The following is a 20,644-nucleotide window of genomic DNA, read 5'->3' as shown; positions in this document are numbered from 1 at the left end:
CACGGGAGAGTAGCTGAAGGTGGCTTGAGTTGGAGGGGCAACTACCAAGGAGGAAGGGGGTGTGGCCAGGAGGGGCCTTGGGGGGAAAAGAGGAATCTACTTTAAAGGAGTGCTAGCTGCTGCCTGCAAAGACACTTCTCTTTCTACACTGATGAAGTACCAGCTCAGCCTGGTAGCAGGCAGTGCACTGCCCTGTAAGTGAGCCCTGTAAATGTTCTTGTTTCTGCCGAGCACAGCTCAGTGTGCACTGTCCTTCGACAATGGCCTGCGGGCCCTTTGTTGATCATCCGACAAAAACGATGCCCATGTGGTGGTGGTGGGATGAACTGGGAGATTGGGATTGACATATATACACTAATATGTATAAAACAGATAACTAATAAGAACCTGCTGTATAAAAAAATGAAGTAAAAAAACACAAAAAAACAAAAAAAAAAAACTATGCCCACGGCAGCCCTGAACTCAGCACAAAAACAAACAAGGTAGGACAGACTGGAACTAGCTTGAAACCTCCCCCCTCCCCCTCCACAATTCCACCCTTAGGTTAAAACCCTAACTCCAGGTGTCACGAGACATCTGAGGTTCAGAGAGAGTGTCACGTACACAAGGACACCCTGCTAGCAAGTGACAATGCTGGGACTTGCCACCTAAAGAAGGCCACTCATCACCTGGCCCTACAAGGATTGAGTCATGAGCCAGTGCAGTCACTGACCTTCAACACCCGCTGAAAGGAGCTCAGGGTGGAGCTCAGGAAGGAGGCCCTCTGTCCTCTGGGAAAAACTGGCAGGACAGGCCTGCAGGTAGTTATTTTCGGGAGAAATTTTTTTATGAACCTGGATACTTGCATTTCCCCATACTTAGAAAATATGAAAATCATTGAGATATCTGTTCCTTGTGGCTAGCAGAAGCCTTCTATTGAGATGTGTGCTTGGTTGCATGTACCCCCTTTGCCAAAATCACATAAATCACAGAATCACACTGTCATCCCCCCTTACCTCTTTGAAATATTTTCTCAGAGCTCTCTGAGAGTCTGTCTCCTGGGCTACAGTCCTCAGTAAGACACTGAATAAACTCAACTCACAGCTTTTATGTTGTGCATTTTTTTCAAGTCAACAGACTCAAGCCCAAGTCGGTCTTGCTCCAAAGCTACTGCTCTTGACTGCAGCCTTATACTGCTTCCCGAATTCATTTTGGGCCTAAATTTCTACAACACTTTTTTATGAAAGCCCATCTGCCTAGAATAAGCATCAGAGCATGAAGAAATCTCACTCGTATTACCAATGGCACACAAACTTCCTTATACACATTCCTGGTACGCCAAATTTCCTTGTATATGTTAGCTTAGCTCACTGAATCCCCACAAACACCCGCAATGCAAACAGGCTGGAGATGGGAATTGGATGCTCAGACAGGTTAATTAATATAACCAAGGCCACACGGCCAGTAAGTAGCAGAGCCAGGAACTAGACCTGGCTGATGCCAAAGACGTTACTTTCTCCCACGACAGCATACCTGAAAACAAATGTGTACACAGAATTTATAAAAACAAATTGCATTGTACTTTTAAATTTGCCATTTATTTCATGTAAAATAAACTGTCTACCCAAACAAATTCTTGTCCATTACCCTCCAATTTCTTGGCCGACAGCTAAACATAAACTTAATTTTGTTCTGCTTACAATGCTGATCTTTTACAAATAACTTGTCTTATTAGATTATGTTCCTGACCTTAAATATTTATTCACACTTAATTCCCAGTACAGGAGTCAGACACACATGTAATGAGAAGAAAGGGAGAAGGAAATGAGTCAGGGAAAGAAGAAAAAAAGTAAATGACTGGAATTAGGAATAAAATGATTACAAATATCTGCCTAGAAGAGGCAGACTTTAAAAATAATAAGTAATATCTTAGGATTTCACAACTAAATTTGCCATATCTTTTTGTAAGTAAAATCCTCTATACTATTTTAGGGGAACAAAATTTGCCACCCTAAAATGTCTCTTTGGCATGAGAACTATTTCAAGCTGAAAACAACCAAGGCCCGAAAGACTCCGGAAGAACCTTTGATCTTCTCCCGAACTGCCTGAAGAATGTGGATAGAGGACCTGCTCCAGGAAGGGAGAATCTCCATAGGTAACTACGGTGTCAACCAGGTGGGTGTTCAGGGAGGAACCTGGCAAAGACTGTCGGTTAAAATTCCTCTCTGTGTCCCACTGTCCCTGCTGGTCCACCAAATATTTATTTACCAAACTTTGCTTTTCCATCTCCATGTGAATTGCCTTCCTTCCCTTTGAAGTCCCAAACCCCTACCCCCAACATCCTCTTTTGTTTTTAGCTGAAGATGGTGTATAACCTGAGGGCTTCAGCCATTCTGGCGAGTTACTCAGTTTTCCATGTTATTAAACGTTTGTGTGATTTCCTCCTGTTAATCTGTCTCACGTCAATTTAACTCTTACACCAGCAGAAGAATGTAGAGGGGTCAAAGAATATCTCTTCCTCCCTGACAGTAGCTTGTATGTTCCACGTCAGGTAGTTTTAGCCACGACCGACATAACTCTGTATTGTTAATCTCTAGACCAGGCACAATGTCTAGGAACCTGTCTATTAAAGGTGAAAAAGCCATCAGCAGCTCCTCCAAGTGGCCACAGATCTCAAGCACTGCAAACTTTCCAGGTGAGGTTCAGTTTTACACAGTGATCTTAAAAAGGTTAATTTTTAAAGGAATCCTCATTGGCATTTATTTACAGTTCATTGTTACACAGCAACTTGCGAACTAGAAATTTTTCATCTTTAGCAGTGACACACGAGTTCTGAATACACTATCAACGGGCTATAACATTTTTTAAGGATTCACTAGTTTTTAAGATGTGTTGCTTCTTGGCCACAGCCATATAATAGTTACTGGAGTAACTAATGGCATTCACATGGCATGGGCAGGCAGAAAAAACCTGAATTCCTCTCTAGGACAAAATGAAATACATTTCCTCCATCTAAACTCACTGCATCCACTTGAAGAGATCTTCACAAAGCCATGTAGCGATTATCAATCCAGTGCAAATAACAGAAAGCAGCGTTCACTCCAGCAAACCCACTTAGCAAACTGCCTACCAGGCATAGCCTTTAAATCTCCCCCTTAGGACCCTTTGCCTTTCACCCTTAGGATGAATTTGTCAGGGTCAGTACCAGGGAAAGCTGTAAGAGAAGAAAGTTGCACTTCCTATGTCAATGCCTCCATTTTCACTGCAGGTGATGTCACTCCGGCTCTAGGACCACCCACCCCTGCCACCCCATGCTGGTCAAACTCACCCTCAACCTTGTGGTTCTTTGATCAGTCTTAATCTACAGCCCTGCCTCTATACTAATCCACACAGGTCATGAATGTGCATTAGTAAAAGTTTAAGCAGCTATGCCCCCCGGAGTAATGGGATGTTCATAGAGGCATCTGAAAACCGAGGTGTTTATTAGGAATCACAAAAACGCTTTGACCAAGGACCACGGTGTTTTTGAAGCCACCATAAAGTGAGATGGACAGGAGCTGACATAAATCAACAAACTGTATTTTTAGAGTGACAATCAGAGGCCACCTCCATTGCCTCTTTTTTTTCTTTAACATGTTTATTGGAGTATAACTGCTTTACAATGGTGTGTTAGTTTCTGCTGTATAACGAAGTGAATCAGTTATACATATGCACGTATCTCCGTATCTCTTCTCTCTTGCATCTCCCTCCCTCCCACCCTCCCTATCCCACCCCTCTAGGTGGTCACAAAGCACCGAGCCGATCTCCCCGTGCTAGGTGGCTGCTTCCCACTAGCTATCTATTTTACGTTTGGTAGTGTATATATGTCCATGCCACTCTCTCACTTTGTCCCAGCTTACCCTTCCCCCTCCCCGTATCCTCAAGTCCATTCTCTAGTAGGTCTGCGTCTTTATTCCCGTCTGGCCCCTAGGTTCTTCATGACCATTTTTTTTTTTTTTTTTTTTTTAGATTCCATATATATGTGTTAGCATACGGTATCTGTTTTTCTCTTTCTGACTTACTTCACTCTGTATGACAGTCTCTAGGTCCATCCACCTCACTACAAGTAACTCAGTTTCGTTCCTTTTTATGGCTGAGTAATATTCCATTGTATATATGTGCCACATCTTCTTTATCCATTCATCTGTCGATGGACATTTAGGTTGCTTAAATGTCCTGGCTATTGTAAATAGAGCTGCAATGAACATTGTGGTACATGACTCTTTTTGAATTATGGTTTTCTCTGGGTATATGCCCAGTAGTGGGATTGCTGGGTCGTATGGTAGTTCTATTTGTAGTTTTTTAAGGAACCTCCATACTGATCTCCATAGTTTCATTGCCTCTTTTGAAGTAGAAAAGGGATAAACCACACTAATATTGACTGTGGATAAAATGCAGCTTGCCCACATCCCCCTTCATTCATTCAGTTCCTCCCAAGAATGACCCTCCACTGGATGCCCAGGCACTGTGGTGGGTGCTGGGGCTACACGGACCGCATTACACTTTTCCCCAGGGGTCAAATTGTAGTGGGGACAGCCACCTACACCAACAGTTACCATATAGTGCGACAAGCATTTGAAAACTAAAGTTACCTAACACAGGTGATGGGACCAGACTGAGGAGGGGAAGGAAATAAGGGTAGGAGCCTTCGGGGAAAGCTTTCCAAAGGAAAAGACGTCTGAGCTTAATGTCTGCCAAAGAGGGGCTGAGAGGTAGGGAGGGCGCGAGGGATGGGAGGGGACAGGGCCGGAAGATGGGAGGATGGAGGGTGGGAAAGCAGGTCTTCAACTCAAAGGATTTTGTCTCTATCCCTCCATTCCAAGGAACTCTGGAAGCACGAGCGGAGGCAAAGCTCACGTGGGATCACTCTCGATTTACTCCAGAGCCTCAGCTCCTGTTAGCCACGACCACAGCCCTAGTAGTAGAACCCGAGGTACCACACGCCCATCCTCCCGGTACAACCCTTCCCCAACCTCCTATGTCTGTGAGTCATGCCGTGACCCCCTCCCCAGCCTGCCCTGTCAACCTGGCTGACTCTCACTCAGACCCAGAGGATTCCAAGGTAGGGACCAGGGTGTCCCCGGGGACTTTTTCTCACAGAAGTTACCTGCAGAGGGACAGTGTATTCTGTTACAAAATGCAAAACTCCGGGCAAATTCTGACCATGTGTTTTTTGGGGGCACAAATCAACGTCACCTTTGTTTTGTTTTATTTTGTTTTTCCAAGAAAATCATAATTCAGAGCCTGCTTCCAGACGTCACCAAATTCAGTTCCTATTTCAGTTTGGTCTACGTATCCAAACCCCGAATACAGTGGGTCCAAGTTGAAAGTCTTCTCCCAAACCGGAAAGTTGTCTTCCCTGGGAGATTTGGTGAGTTCGAAATCTTCCCAGTTTGGTGTGGCCCTGCTTTTGCAAACGATGAACCAGAAAATAGTTCTATCTGGGTGAATCAAATGGTCAGGTTTATTAAAACATCTTGGAGGCTGCTAATGAATGGAAACGCAGAGTAATGCCTACCGCGGAAGCTGTCAGCCCCGTGTCCCAAGAGCCGGGTTAAATACCCCGTGTGTTCACCTGCCAAGTGACTCTCCCTATAACCCTGCTCCTTCGTTTCAAGTTCAAGAAAGGACCCAAGGGAGCCTCTGTTATAAATGGTGATCACACAACTCATCTCTTATTACTCTGTTCTTATATCTTTTCAGTGAAAAAAATGTTGGAGTTTGGGGTTTTCTGAAAGCAGGCATATCAGATTTTAATGTGAATAAGTTTCGGAAATGCCCTTAATTAAAATAACTGCTAGATGTCATGTCTAAGTCTTCTAACCCAATAGTTTGCACAGTAACATTTTACTAACTGTGTAATTAAGGTCTATTTAACCACCACAGAATCGCTGATACGTATACAGTGGCTCACTCCACTCTCATCGGACAAGGCCAGTAACAAAAGAAAATGATACTCTAACATTTCATTGCTCACCCCAAACACTTCATATTCATCCCAGTTTTATGCCAGTCAGTTCTCAGATTAACTAGGAAACTAGAAGACAGAGACCACACAGAAAGGCCTGGAGAAGTCTGTCCCAATATCATACGTACCAAAGCAAACAAAAAAGTGATGTTAGAATAGGATATTACCAAAACAATTGTTAAATGTGATCACTTCTGACTCTCCAAAGGAAGAAAAAGTAGTTTATCATTTGAGGTTAGAAGGAAAAATGTCATTTTGGAAACCACTGGTTCCCTAGTTAAGCAACTCCAGACTGAAACCTGGATAAAATTACCTCTAAGAAGTTAACTCAAGCGGTTTAATGCTATAAACCACAAGTTTTCTACCAGGACTGTATTCAAAAGTGATTTCATAGCTCCAGTCTGGATTCACTTCCACGAAAGTCAAAGACGACTCCAGGCATACCCGATTCGATTTTTCCACTAACGAAATTTTTGTGATTTCGTGAAAGAAATATAAGAGAATTACGCTGAAGCTTGATATGACGCATGCGGGGAAACAACATAGAAAAGTCAGCATGTAAAATCGCAAGACCTTCTGCTTTACCACAAAATTTTCAGTAGCAAGTTTCCGAAAGATTATGAATATTGGGTTGGGGATGAGACATTTTTTTCTTCTATCAACTACGCATGCTGCCCTGTAATTTCATACCCTGCTTAAGTGTGGCTTAAAAACATCTGATCAAAGAGTATGGGAGTTACTAGAAATCTTAGACACTCATTTCTTTCATCCTTCAGTGAGAGGAAGAAACTGAGATCCAGAGAGGCCCATCCAAGTCTCCTTCATCAGTTTTCTCCCCTCCTCCTCCCGGTCCTCCTCCTCTTCTTCCCCATCACTCGTCACCTCACAACCCAACCTGAGTTCTGTCTCCCCGACTCCCTCCCATCACAAGAACTCTTCTTTTTTAAAAAAAAAACTTTGAAATATTTGAATATATTTGATAATACAGAAGTTATTGTATTTTACAGCAAAGTTGTGAAAATTTGTAGTAGAAATTGCAACATGGGTGGTTTCCCAAAGGTATCTGTTTTCGGAAATGTTTGCTCTTCTCTTTTTTTTTTTCCAGTTCATCCCTAATGATATTTTTTTTTTACATCTTTATTGGAGTATAATTGCTTTACAATGGTGTGTTAGTTTCCGCTGTATAACAAAGTGAATCAGCTATACATATACATATATCCCCATATCCCCTACCTCTTGCGTCTCCCTCCCACCCTCCCTATCCCACCCCTCCAGGTGGTCACAAAGCACTGAGCTGATCTCCCTCCCATCACAGGAACTCTTATCCCAGTGACACCACTGCCCTATTCCGCCTTGGAGGTTCCCTTCCCTTCACTCCACACAGCAGTCCCCTGATTGTCTTACTATCTCTGATGACTTTGCCTTAGGATGCTCTCCTCTTTGACCTTCACCTTCAAGGGTGATGGCCAGGGCTCCATCACAGATCCTCTTTCTTCTCCATCCACACACTCTCCACCAGGCAGATCCAACTGTTCCCAGGACTGAGAATCCCCAGATCTCTTATCTTTACCTTAGACCTTTCTCCAGAGCATCAGGCCCCTGTCTTCAAGAGCCTACTTGAACCTCTGCCTACCCATCCCACAGGTTTCACGAACTTAGCATGTCCCAAAGTGATGGCCTTTTTCCCCCACCTCAAACCCACTCTCCCTCCCCGGTTCCCTAAATTAGACAATGACATTCTAGTCATCCAAATCAAACACTCTCTCTTCCCTTCTTCAACGCCAACATTCAATGACTCAATAAGTCTTATAGATTTCATGTATCAAACGTTTCTCTGCCCTGTCCTACTAATCTCCATCTCAACTGCCTGTGACCTAGCCCGAGCCACTGCATGAGGCCCCTAACGGTCCTCCTCCTTCAATTCAGATCATTCTCCAGCCTATGTTCTACGGAGCAGACAAAATGATCTTTCTTTTCATTTTGTCTCCCCAGTGCTCTTAAAATAGGCCCAAATTCTAACACAAGTGTTGAGGCTCTGCGTTGTCTTGATTCCTCTTACTCTCCAGCAGAGGCACAAATGTCTGCCTCTGTGGTTCTCAGTGCGGCTTTTTTATGCCTCCCTTCCCCCTTGGGAAGCTTTAAAAACATGTAAATGCACGCACGCACACATAGCCTAAAGTTCGGCGATGTGCTGTAATCCAGCTCGTTTTCTTTTGCTGCTCTGATTCTGCCACGTCACCAGGATGGAGCTGTTCATTTCTGCACACACGCTGGAGAACCAGACAAATAATTATTGGTTTCTAGAAATGCAGCAGCTATTTCTGTTTTCTCTTTTGACACTTCTCTCAATGCCTAAGTTCTACAAAACAGACCCTTCCACAGAAGGGGACTTTTGTCAAAGGAAACATCTGACATCTTTTTAGAATGTGAAAGTGCCACAGAGAACAGGGAACAGAGGGGAGATGAGAGAAGCAGTATCTGTACTTCTGATAACTTCCCATTCAGACCCTGCCAACAGCAGTCCAAAAATCACAATTAACAAACTCAAATTGCCAGTGGCTTACCAAGTAACCTCTTGGGAAAAAACAGTTGTTTACAAAAATACACCAAGGGTCCTAAAGAACAACAAACTTTTCAGAATCACTGATAAAGCTTTTGTAAAATACAGATGGCCTAGTATGATCCCTGGGGCCTTTGGTTCAGTAGGTTCTAGATAATGCTGGAGCATATATGTTTTTAAAGCCTCCCAGGCAATTATGACACACAAAACTTTAAGAACCACTGAGATACACATTTGCAATAAATGCCTAGGAAATGTGATCAAAGTGTCTTCTAGGGTGTCTGTTCTCTTCAACTGCCTTATGAATCCTTCCACAAGAATTCCAGAATTCAAACTCTGGAGATGAGGAAGATTGTAAGGAACTTCAGAAAGCATCAACATGCCAGTCTAACCAGACAAAGCTGTAGCAATCCACAGCTAATCTCTCCCTCATCCAGAAAAACAGGAAATGCCAGGATGCAACTCTGTGAAACAAACAAACAAAAATCTATAAAAAGAAAATAAATCAAGATGGTTACTATCCTCCTTGCTGATGACAGAACAAATAAGTGACTTTTCATTTTTTAGAGTATGCAGATATTTCAAGAACGTAGGTTTCTCCTACACTGTTGGTGGGAATGTAAATTGGTGCGGCCGCTATAGAGAACACTATGGACGTTCCTCAGAACACTAAAACTAGAGTTACCATATGACCCAGCAATCCTACTCCTGGGCATATATCCAGACAAAACTATAATTCAAAAAGATACATGCACCCCAGTGTTCATAGCAGCTCTATTTACAATAGCCGAGACATGGAAGCAACCTAAATGTCCATCAACAGATAAATGGATAAAGAGGTTGTGGTACATATATACAATGGGATACTACTCAACCATAAAAAAGAATGAAATAATGCTATTTGCAGCTACATGGATGGACCCAGAGATCATCATACTAAGTGAAGTCAGACAGAGAAAGACAAATATCATATGATATCACTTACATGTGAAAACTAAAATATGACACAAATGAATTTATCTATGAAACAGAAACAGACATACAGAACAGACTTGTGGCTGCCAAGGGGGAGGGAGATGGGAGAGGGATGGATTGGGAGTTTGAGATTAGCAGATGCAAACTATTATATATATAGGATGGATAAACAACAAGGTCCTACTGTATAGCACAGGGAACTACATTCAATATCCTGTGATAAACCATAATGGAAAAGAATATGAAACAGAATATATGTATATATATATATATTTGAATCACTTTGCTGTATAGTAGAAATGAACACATTGTAAATCAACTGTACTTCAATAAAATAAATTTTTGAAAAGGAATGTAGGTTTTAAGGAACATTGTAGGTATTTCCCAAACTTTTTGATGATATATTACTTTCATAGTGAAAAATAAGTCTTTGGATTCACATATGTATGATCAAATCTTTGCTCTGTCACTTATGAGCTGTGTAATAGTGGGCAATTTGCTGACTTCTTTCAAACTTCAGTTTCCTCTGCTGTAAATACTTGGGATAATGCTAAGTAGGAAAAGGGAAAGTTCTCCAGCGAATCAGATTGGCCCACACATGCCCGCAGAAGCAGGGTGACTTACTGGGAGAGAGAGGGGCGTGGTGGGCAAATCAGAAGTGTGCCTGCGGGGCGTGATTTTCAGGGAAGGCTGAAGGGCACTCTATGTTGGGAGGGGCTGCAACGAGAGACTAAATACATAAATAAACCAAAAAACCACTCACAGCTCAAGATATTAACTCTGGTTTATGCTTAAGGCTGGGCCATTCCACCAGCCGTGCCTCAGCCCCTGGCACGGAGTTTATGGAACAAGATGCAATAGAGGGAAAATGGAAAATGTTTTAAAGAACTTAAACACATCAGTCATATGAACGCTTATATTTCACCTGGAGGAGTTACTTCAGCAGCCAGAGAAACCAAAACACTAAACCAGATTGAGAGAACTTCAGTGTGAACACATCAGGATAGCTCCTAAACACACACGTAACCATGAACTTGGGCCAAAGACCATCAAGGGATGCAGAGGCTGGGAAAGATGACTGCTGATTAGCAGCTGGTGCTGAGCCCCGGGGTGATGCTTCATGAGTTTCATCCTGAGTTGCATCAAACTGGTCAGATGCAGAGATTATTTCATATGTATGTAAAACTTCTAGCACATACTAAGAACTCAGAAGACGTTCTATTTTCCTTAACACGCCATTTATCAGTTAAGTGGCCAATTGCCCTGAAGAAGAAGCTGTTACCCTTCCACCCTAAAAATAAATAAGAACATCAGTCCATGGTGTGGAGATGCCAAAGACTCTTCATCACTCCTCCTGAAACTTTAAACAACTCTTATCTGTAGTGCCAGCTTCTGACTGCATTAAACCCCAGAGGCTGCAGTACACATTTACTTCGTCTTCTCTGTCACAGAAGACAGAGAATGAGGCGAACACTCTTCTGTGTAACGTCCTCTGATATGTAGAAACAGCCAGGCGTTGGGGAGCCATCCAGCAAATCACAGACCAGTGCAGAGCACACAGAGAGCAAGGCTTGATCTTTGCCTTATTCCCCATCTCTGCTGGGGAGCTGGAACAGTACAGGCGCCTCTGCTTCCTTGGGGTTATTTAAAACTAGTGTTTCAACCTAAATGTCCATCGACAGAGGAATGCACAAAGAAGATGTGGTACATATATACAGTGGAATATTACTCAGCCATAAAAAGAATGAAATAATGCCATTTGCAGCAACATGGAGGGACCTAGAGGTGACCATACTATGTGAAGTGAGAAAGACAAATACCATACGATATCACTTACATGGGGAATCTAAAATATGACACAAATGAACGTGTCTAGCAAAACAGAAACAGACTCACAGACATAGAGAACAGACTGGTGGTTGCCAAGGGGGAGGGGGTTTGGGAAGGGATGGAGTGGGAGGTTGGGGTTAGCAAATGTAAGCTTTTATATAGAGAATCGATAAACACCAAGGTCCTACTGTATAGCACAGGGAACTTTATTCAATATCCTGTGGTGAACCATAATGGAACAGACTATAAAAAAGAATATATATATATGTATAACTGAGTCACTTTGCTATACAGCAGAAATTAAACACAACATTGTAAATCAATTATACTTCAATAAAATAAACTTTAAAAGGTAAAAGTAGAGTTTCATACACACTATGCTGGACAGCCCTATGACACTGGGGTTATCTACTCAACACCCCTCTCCTAAGAACTGTCTCTCTCCCCCATCAGCATAGTAAAATCCAGAGCCACCACCTTACTATAAGTTCACTGCAACAACTGGCTCCAGAAGAAGCGGCCAAGGCAAGCTAAGCCAATGGGTCTCCTCCAGAACTTGGGACAATAAAAAACTTGAGAATAGCCTCTCTAGTTGTTCTGATGTTTTGTGTTTCGCATTATGAGAGATGAACCTGTGTGGAGTAAGAAGCAGAGACAGGGATACAACCGCACTCCAGTCCCTGGTTCCAGCTGCCTGAGTCTGGCTGCATCCCTGCTCTTCCCAGGGCTTTGCTGTTCAGGTCTTCTTTGACCCCAGGAGAACCCCCTTTCTCTTTCCTTTGCTGTTGCTGTAGCTGTTGTTACTGTTTAAGCCAACCTGAGTCAATTTCTGTTGCATACATCCTAAAGAACGTAAACTAATACTTAATAATTGAGTTTGCTTAGTTATCTAAATGAAAAATACACTATATAAAAATCATTTGGTCTGATCTTATTTTTAATCTCTTTCTAGAAGTATTTCTAAGCATCCGACCAGGCATATTAATACTACCTGTTCTTATTTACAAACTGTGAACGCAGTATGTATACTGTATACAATTTAGTAGACAGACAGTCCCCAACTTACAGTGGTTCGAATTAAGATTAGCAATACGCATTCAGTAGAAACCATACTTTGAATTTTGATCTTCTTCCCGGGCTAGTGACACGCAGCACGATATTCTCTCATGATGCGGGGCAGTGACCGCAGGCACAGCTCCCAGTCAGCCACGTGATCATGAGGGTGAACAACTTACAACCTTCCTGATTTTCACTTTCAGTACAGTATTCAATACATTGCAGGAGATACTCAACACTTTGTTACAAAACAGGCTTTGTGTTAGCTGATTTTGCCTGACGGTAGGCTAACCTAAGTGCTCTGAGCAGGTTTCAGGTGGGCTAGGCTGAGCTGTGATACAGATTAGGGTATTAAATGCATTTGACTTATGATATTTTCAACTTACGATGAGTTTATTGGGACATCATAACCCCATCATAAGTCAAAGAAGATCTGTAGTGGTTAAGAACCTGAATTCTGAGGCCAGACATCCTAGCTTTGAATCCCAGTTCCACCTAGTGGATTCTGTGACATGCCACCCAGATGCCCCCTCAGAACTAAACAATTTAATCCCCCAGCTCTACGGAGTGGTGCCAACAGCAGCTGCCTAGGAACTGTCTTCTACGGAAGAGCGCTGCCTCACCCAAAGTCACAGCCCTTTTCCAGGGACAATTTGCATAATATAAAAGGCCCATGCCCCTCATCTCAATTCCGGAAAACTGTGCAGGGCCATCCTTGCCCCAGAGCTCCCCATGGGGTTGAATGAAGCCTTTGTTGGGACTGCACTGCACCCCAACTTCTCCTTCTGCCCAACCCTGCTTCCTTCTCTGCCCCTGGGTGTTGATCCCAGGAGCACTGCCAGACACACTGCCTGCGTGCAAATCTCCGTGCCAGAGCCCACTTCCTGGGGCACCCGACCCGCAGCAACTCGCTTCCTGTTAGATCTTGCAAGTCACTCAATTCTCTGCGCCCCAGTTTCCTCATCTATAAAATAAGGGTAATAATAGCACCTACTTCACAGTAACGTGATGAGGAGTCCATGAATGAGTACACGCATAAAGTGCTTAGAACAGAACAGGTTGCATCTGCGGTGATGTAAGTATTATTTAACTCTTAGTTACTCTTAAACTTACCCCACAGTAGCAAGTTGACTCTTACTTTCTTTTCATACAAGTGAAATTGATTATACAGATTAGACTACTTCCCAGGGGACCCTAACTTTGAACACAAAGAAGTTCAGGCTTCCCAGGTCCCTGAAGCAAACATTTCCCTTCTGATTTGGTTCATTAAGAGTCCAAGGATGTCAGCCCTTAGGGCTCACAGAAGGAGAGTCATCTTTTGACTGGCACTTGTGCCGGAAACAGGGCGATGGGGGTTAGCGTTGGAGGCTGATTTTTGCCAATCTGTTGTTTTTGTAAGTGGTGCTTTGTACTTGTGCCCAGAGGCGCTGATGATGAGAGCTTTGCTATAAAACTAGACATGAAACATGTGAAACGGAGCCTAAATCATACACACAAAAACTGTAACAGCAGGTTAGATTTTATGGCTCTAATCTGTCTTAAAGTGACGTGTAGCATGGCTCTTGGCATCGCTTAGAGTGGTGTATGCAAATCAAAGGTAAATATGTGACCAGATAACTAAATTTAGCTCTATGGTGAGGTCACTATTGATAAATGAGCACTGACCATAATTTCTGATGAAGGGATAAATTTTCTTTTTATTATTCTGTTGTGAAAGATAATTAACATGTTTTTTATACTTGCATTCACCTAGAAAATGATTATTGAATATTTTAATGAAAGTTTCATATGAATCCAAGGCAAAAAAAATGGAGATTCTGTTAGGAAAAAAGGCAAGATCTGAACCACCCAGAATATGCCCTTTCCATAAGTTAAAGTCATCACTGCCTGAGAGTCCTGATGTAACAATGGGGTGGGGAGTAGAGAGAGAGCAGATATCAAAGGAGACTACCTGGCTGCAGCTTGGAGAAGAGGTTCTCCTGCGCAGTACCGTGGACTTTAAAGACCACTGTTATGTCGATAACTCCCACATCTACATCCATATCCTCTCCATAAAATATGGGTCTCCTAGTAAAAGTCTCCTTGAATGGCAAGTAAGTATCTTAACTATTGCACAATGCTTGACCTTTCCCCAAAACTTGCTCCTCCCCTGGGGTTCCCCATCTCAGTAAATGACACCAGCCTCCTTGTGGTTGCTCAAACCGAAAGTCAAGGAGTTATCCTTGGTTCTCCGTTTCCCAACACCCAGTTAGTCTCCAGACATATTTGGAATCCTTGTGCTACCTTCCATGTTCAGCACTGCCTCCTGAATCCAGCTCCCACATCACTCTCTTCTGGGATGCTCCAGCCCTGCTGCCTTTCCTTCTGTTCCTCAGCTACCAGCTCTCTGCTCTTCACTCTAGTTACCTCAGATCATTCCCACCCTCATGCCTGTTGTTAACGCCTTCCTCTGCCTCGATGGCCTGTACTCCTGGTCTGCACCTCAGAAGCTCCTTCTTGCCACTCAAATCTTTGCTTCAGTGTCTCCTCCTCAAAGGTGCCTTCCCTGATCATCCAAAATAATGAAGACATCTAGAACTTGTATCATATCTCCTTATTTTAACTTGCTGCAAATCCCTCATCACTATTTGATGGTTTCCACTGCTTATTTTTCCAGTGGCTTACCGTCCGTCTTTCCTCCCAGAATGGAGGAAAGAACCTTATAAGAGAATAGAGACCTTGCCTGTCTCTGTCCCCACTGAATGACTAGTGCCAAAAGTAGTGCCTTGCCAAAAATAGGAGCTCAGCAAACATTTGTTGAATGAGTGGTAGTCACCGAAAATTGGACAATCAAGTCTAAATCCAGACCTACTTGATAAAGGAACACATGTGTTAAGCCTTCCATACTCTGGGTCCCATGGTAGCCACTTCTATGTGTTTTATTGTATTTAATCTAATCCGTATCTCTCTGCAGTAGACTGTATTATGATAATCTCAAATGTCTAAGTCAATGAAACAAAAATTCAAAGAAGTAATTTTCCCAAATTCAGACTGCTAATAAATGCAAAGATAGGTCTAGCTATAGAACCCAGCCCCTTCCTATAATCACACTGGTTTGCTATCACATTACAGTCCTTCATTCATTGCTCTTTTTTATTGGCAACGGGAAATAGGCGTTCATGACCAAAATAACTTTTCCTCATCCTACACTAGCAAAATTTCTCAGATTCCACTTATATTTTATGCAAAGAACACCAATTCTCTGCTCTTTATACTATTCAAGGAGAAAAGAGATTTGCATAGTAATAAAGTTTAATAATAAAAATGTATTTCATATTTGTCTTTTGAAAAGAGAAAATATATACTTAGCTCTTTGGGCTAAATTGTCCTTTGGCTGAAGCTTGCAAATAGGCAGCCTGGATTCATTTCCTTTCTCCATCTCTTCTCCCCTCCCCTCTCCCCCTCCTCCCCTCCCTCTCCCCCCCTCCTTCTTTCTCATGAATATTGCTCTGGGAGTTTATATCATAAATGTCATCTGGGGAACATAAGCTGGGGAAACACGGACAAGACACTTGGCATCTCTGTGCTTTATTTTATCCCTCTACATACACCCCAAGGGCTCCCAACTTTTCCCACTTTGGGGGGATGGTGGGGGAAGAAAAAATATTTGTGGATCTTTCCAGAGTTTCCCAAAGTAAAAAGGTGGTCATTCTCCACAGATGAATTTCATTGCTTCTCTGGAATGTAGAAAACATAACAGATTTTTACAAATAGAAACATTTTTATCTTTTGGCCTGCTACACATTAAAAGAGGGGATTGTACCAGATGGCCTCCAAGACCCCTGCCAGCTCTAGCCTCCCAGGAATCAACAAGCAGAATGGAAGGAACACCAGCTTTGAAGTAAAACAGACCTAAATTGTAACAGTGAATCTCTCTGATCCTCAATTACTCTGTAAAACTGACATAATAAATTTACTTCTCATGGTGGTTGTAAAGATAATGGTGGTTGTAAAGACTAATAAGACCTTGGTACCAGGACTAGCACGTACGTATTTTAAATGGTGGCCATTTTGATTATTGTGGGTTGAATTGTGTTCCCCCAAAAAGGAGACACTGAAGCCCTAACCCTAAATACCTCAGAACGTGACCTTATTTGGAGATACGGTCTTTTCAGAGGTAATCACATTAAAATGAGACCATTAGGGTGGGCCCTAACCCAACATCACTTACAAAAATTCATGACATAAAAAGAGAAAACTTGGACACAGAGATAAACATGTACACAGGGAGGGTGTCATATGAAATGAAAGCAGCAATTAAGGTGATGTATCTACAAGCCAAGCAACACCACAGACTGCCAGCAAAGCCCCAGAAGCTAGGCGAGACGCATAGAGCAGATTCTCCCTCATGGCCCTCAGAAGGAATCAACCTCGCCAACACCTTGATCTTGGACTTCTGGCCTCCAGAACTGTGAGACAATAAATGTCTGTTGTTTAAGCCACTCAGTTTGTGGTACTTTGTTACAGCAGCCCTAGGAAACTAAGACATGATTCTGAGAGGCTAATTGTTCCTGGTACACTTGTAATATTTTTTCCACCTAGAAGTCAACGTTTTTCGAATGTTTTTGACAGCAAACTCAGTGAGCAAAGTATTTCATAATCACAAGTAATATAAAATGATATTGGTTGTTATTACCAAAAATGCACTCTGATATTCTCTATTCTGTTATTTTCATTCTGGTGGTGACCTACCAAATTAATTACACAACCCCCAGTGGGTAGTAACTCTGCTTAAGAAAAACTAGACTGGACCATAAACTCCTTCAGAGCAGAGGTACATCTCTCTTCTCATGTCCCCTAACCCAACGCTGGACTTGCAGTAATCAAATAAACCCTTGATGATTGACCTTGAAGGCCAAGATATATTTGATACCTTTTTATGCCGCTACTTTGGGCTTTGTTAATAAATTTGTGCCAAAATATTCAGTGCCTGTGGGAATTTAAAAATAGTTGTTTCCTAAACAGAAACAGACTCACAGACACAGAAAACAAACTTATGGTTACCAAAGGGGAAAAAGGGGGAAGGATAAATTAGGAGTTTGGGATTAACAGATACACACCACTACATACAAAATAGATAATCAACAAGGACCAACTGTATAGCACAGGGAACTATATTCAATATCCTGTAATAAACCATAATGGAAAAGAATCTGAAAAAGAATATAAATGTGTGTGTGTATGTGTACATATATATATGTGTATATATATATATGTGTGTGTGTGTATATATATATATATATATATATATATAAAAAAAACCAAATCATTCTGCTGTACACCAGAAACTAACACAACACTGTAAATCAACTATACTTCAATAAAAATAATAGTTGTGGGGCTTCCCTGGTGGCGCAGTGGTTGAGAGTCTGCCTGCCAATGCAGGGGACACGGGTTCGAGCCCTGGTCTGGGAAGATCCCACATGCCGCGGAGCAACTAAGCCCGTGTGCCACAATTGCTGAGCCTGCACGTCTGGAGCCTGTGCTCCGCAACAAGAGAGGCCGCGACAGTGAGAGGCCCGCGCACCGCGATGAAGAGTGGCCCCCGCTTGCCATAACTAGAGAAAGCCCTCGCACAGAAACGAAGACCCAACACAGCCAAAAATAAATAAATAAATAAATAAATGGATCATCACATTAAAAAAAAAAAAACTGGTTCATTCTTATAAAAAAATAAAAATTAAAAAAATAATAGTTGTTTCCTGGTATTACCTGGAAAGTATGTGCCAATGACATGAATATTCTTAAATCAAATCATATTATTATAAAAATACATGCTGGATGTTTCTTTGATACAAGTTTAGGTCTATCCTGGATGGTATTAGCTCTGTCCAAGGGCACTGACATTCCACATGTTGCTTATCACCTCCCCAAATTAGTGTATGTAAGTCAAGTGTCCTTGTAATAATAAGATAGCTTATATGTTTTTCATCAGATGATATATAGGTATTGGGAAGGAAAGAAACCTGTCCTAATATTTCATATCACTTTATTACATTTTAAAAGGAATTATATTTGAAAGAATACATGCACCCCTATGTTCATAGCAGCACTATTTACAATAGCCAAGACATGGAAGCAACCTAAATGTCCAGATGAATGGATATAGAAGATGTGGGGTGTGTGTGTGTGTGTGTGTGTGTGTGTATGCATACACACACACACACACACACACACACACACACACACAATGGAATACTACTCAGCCATAAAAAAGACTTAAATAATGCCATTTGCAGCAACATGAATGGACCTAGAGATTATCATACTAAGTGAAGTAAGCCAGATGGAGAAAGACAAATATTATATGATATTGCTTATATGTGGAATCTAAAAAAAAAATGATACAAATGAAACTTATTTACAAAACAGAAACAGACTCACAGACATAGAAAACAAACTTACGGTTATCAAAGGGGAAAGGGTGAGAGGAGGGAAAAACTAGGACTATGGGATTAACATATACACACTTCTATATAAAAAATATATAAACAATAAGGGCCTACTGTATAGGTACGGAACTATATTCAATATTTTATAATAACCTATAATGGAAAAGCATCTGGAAAAGAATATATATATATATATATACACATACACACCTGAATCCCTTTGCTGTACCCCAGAAACTAGCACAACATTGTAAATCAACTATACTTAAATTAAAAAACAAAACAAAACAAACAAAAAACTAGGGCTGGGAATTACTCATGTGCCTAAAAGCTTTATCGCTCCCCCTCTGACACTGTCCCAGGAGGACCCATCAGCTTATGCCTCAAGATTTTCTCCTGGTGTTAGCAACCACACCAGAGAAAACACCCTTCCTTCCCTCCTCCCCAAGGGCAAACAGAGAACTTCAGTGCTTCACCTTCAAAGCCCTCACACTGTGATCAGATGGACGTACATTTGGAAAACTTACAAAAGTAAAATAGGCTAACTATATATTTCCACTTTGACTTCCCTCCATGGTATTTCCCTTGGTGGTGTGGCAGTAGCCTCAGGCAACCCTGCCAGCCGTGGAAGAGTTGAGTTGGGAATATAGTTGGTTTGGATTTAGTGGAATCTATTTGTGTTATTCACAGTCAATTCAGAGGTAGTAAAGTTAATCCGCCAGTGGAAGAATGGCTTCAGGGAATTCTAATGCCCACTGTGCTAACTCACTTAGAATCATGACATAAAGTTGCAGGACCGAAAGTTGCATCACGATGTCAATGCTTCCTACAGTGCTCAGCACCAGATGGATGATGGTTACGGAGAAAAAGCCAGTATTGAAATATAAGGAGCCAGAAGCCAGTCCTGTAAATCTCTTCCACATCTTATCTCTCATATTTGAAAGAAACTTAATAAAAGTGTTGCCAAAATTGACAACACTCAAAATGCACATTTTACTAATAATAACAAGTTGGAAGTTGAAAGAAACTTCCAATGAAAAATTAATAAAATAAAAAATGAATTTAAAAACAATAAAATTAAATAAAAAAGAAACACTGATAATCTATTATGAAGGAAATACTAATGTATCTTTCTATTGTCTTTGAAATAGTGACTGGAAACAATGTAGGCAAAAAATGTTTAAAAAAAAAAATCCTAGAGGTGTGTCAAGAAGTATAGCAATTGCCATGCACAGGAGCAGTAAATAGAGTCAGCTTCATGGCAGGAGATCTCAGAAAATCACACACACACACACACACACACACACACACACATCCTTCCTGAAGGAGGGGTTTTACCCCGAAGTGAAACCTGTATCTTCTGAATTGCCAAGGATGTAGGGAAGACAGGTAGGAGATGGAGAAGGCAGATAAATACAAAGAAGACTCAAAAAGAGTAGTGAAACAGAAGCCCAAATACCTCAAAACACACCAGGAGGGCTTCCCTGCTGGCGCAATGGTTAAGAATCTGCCTGCCAATGCAGGGGACATGGGTTCGATCCCTGGTCCGGGAAGATCCCACATGCTGCGGAGCAACTCAGCCCATGCGCCACGGCTATTGAACCTGCTCTCTAGAGCCCGCGAGCCACAACTACTGAGCCCGCGTGCCACATCTACTGAAGCCCGAGCACCTAGAGCCCGTGCTCTGCAATGAGAGGCCACTGCAATGAGAAGCCTGTGCACGGCAATGAAGTGTAGCCCCCGCTATCCACAACTAGAGAAAGCCCACGCACAGCAACGAAGACCCAAAGCAGCCAAAATATAAAT

Source organism: Balaenoptera physalus (assembly GCF_965194825.1).
Source record: "Balaenoptera physalus genome assembly, chromosome: 4".
NCBI lineage: Eukaryota > Metazoa > Chordata > Mammalia > Artiodactyla > Balaenopteridae > Balaenoptera > Balaenoptera physalus.
This window is presented reverse-complemented; position numbering follows the sequence as displayed.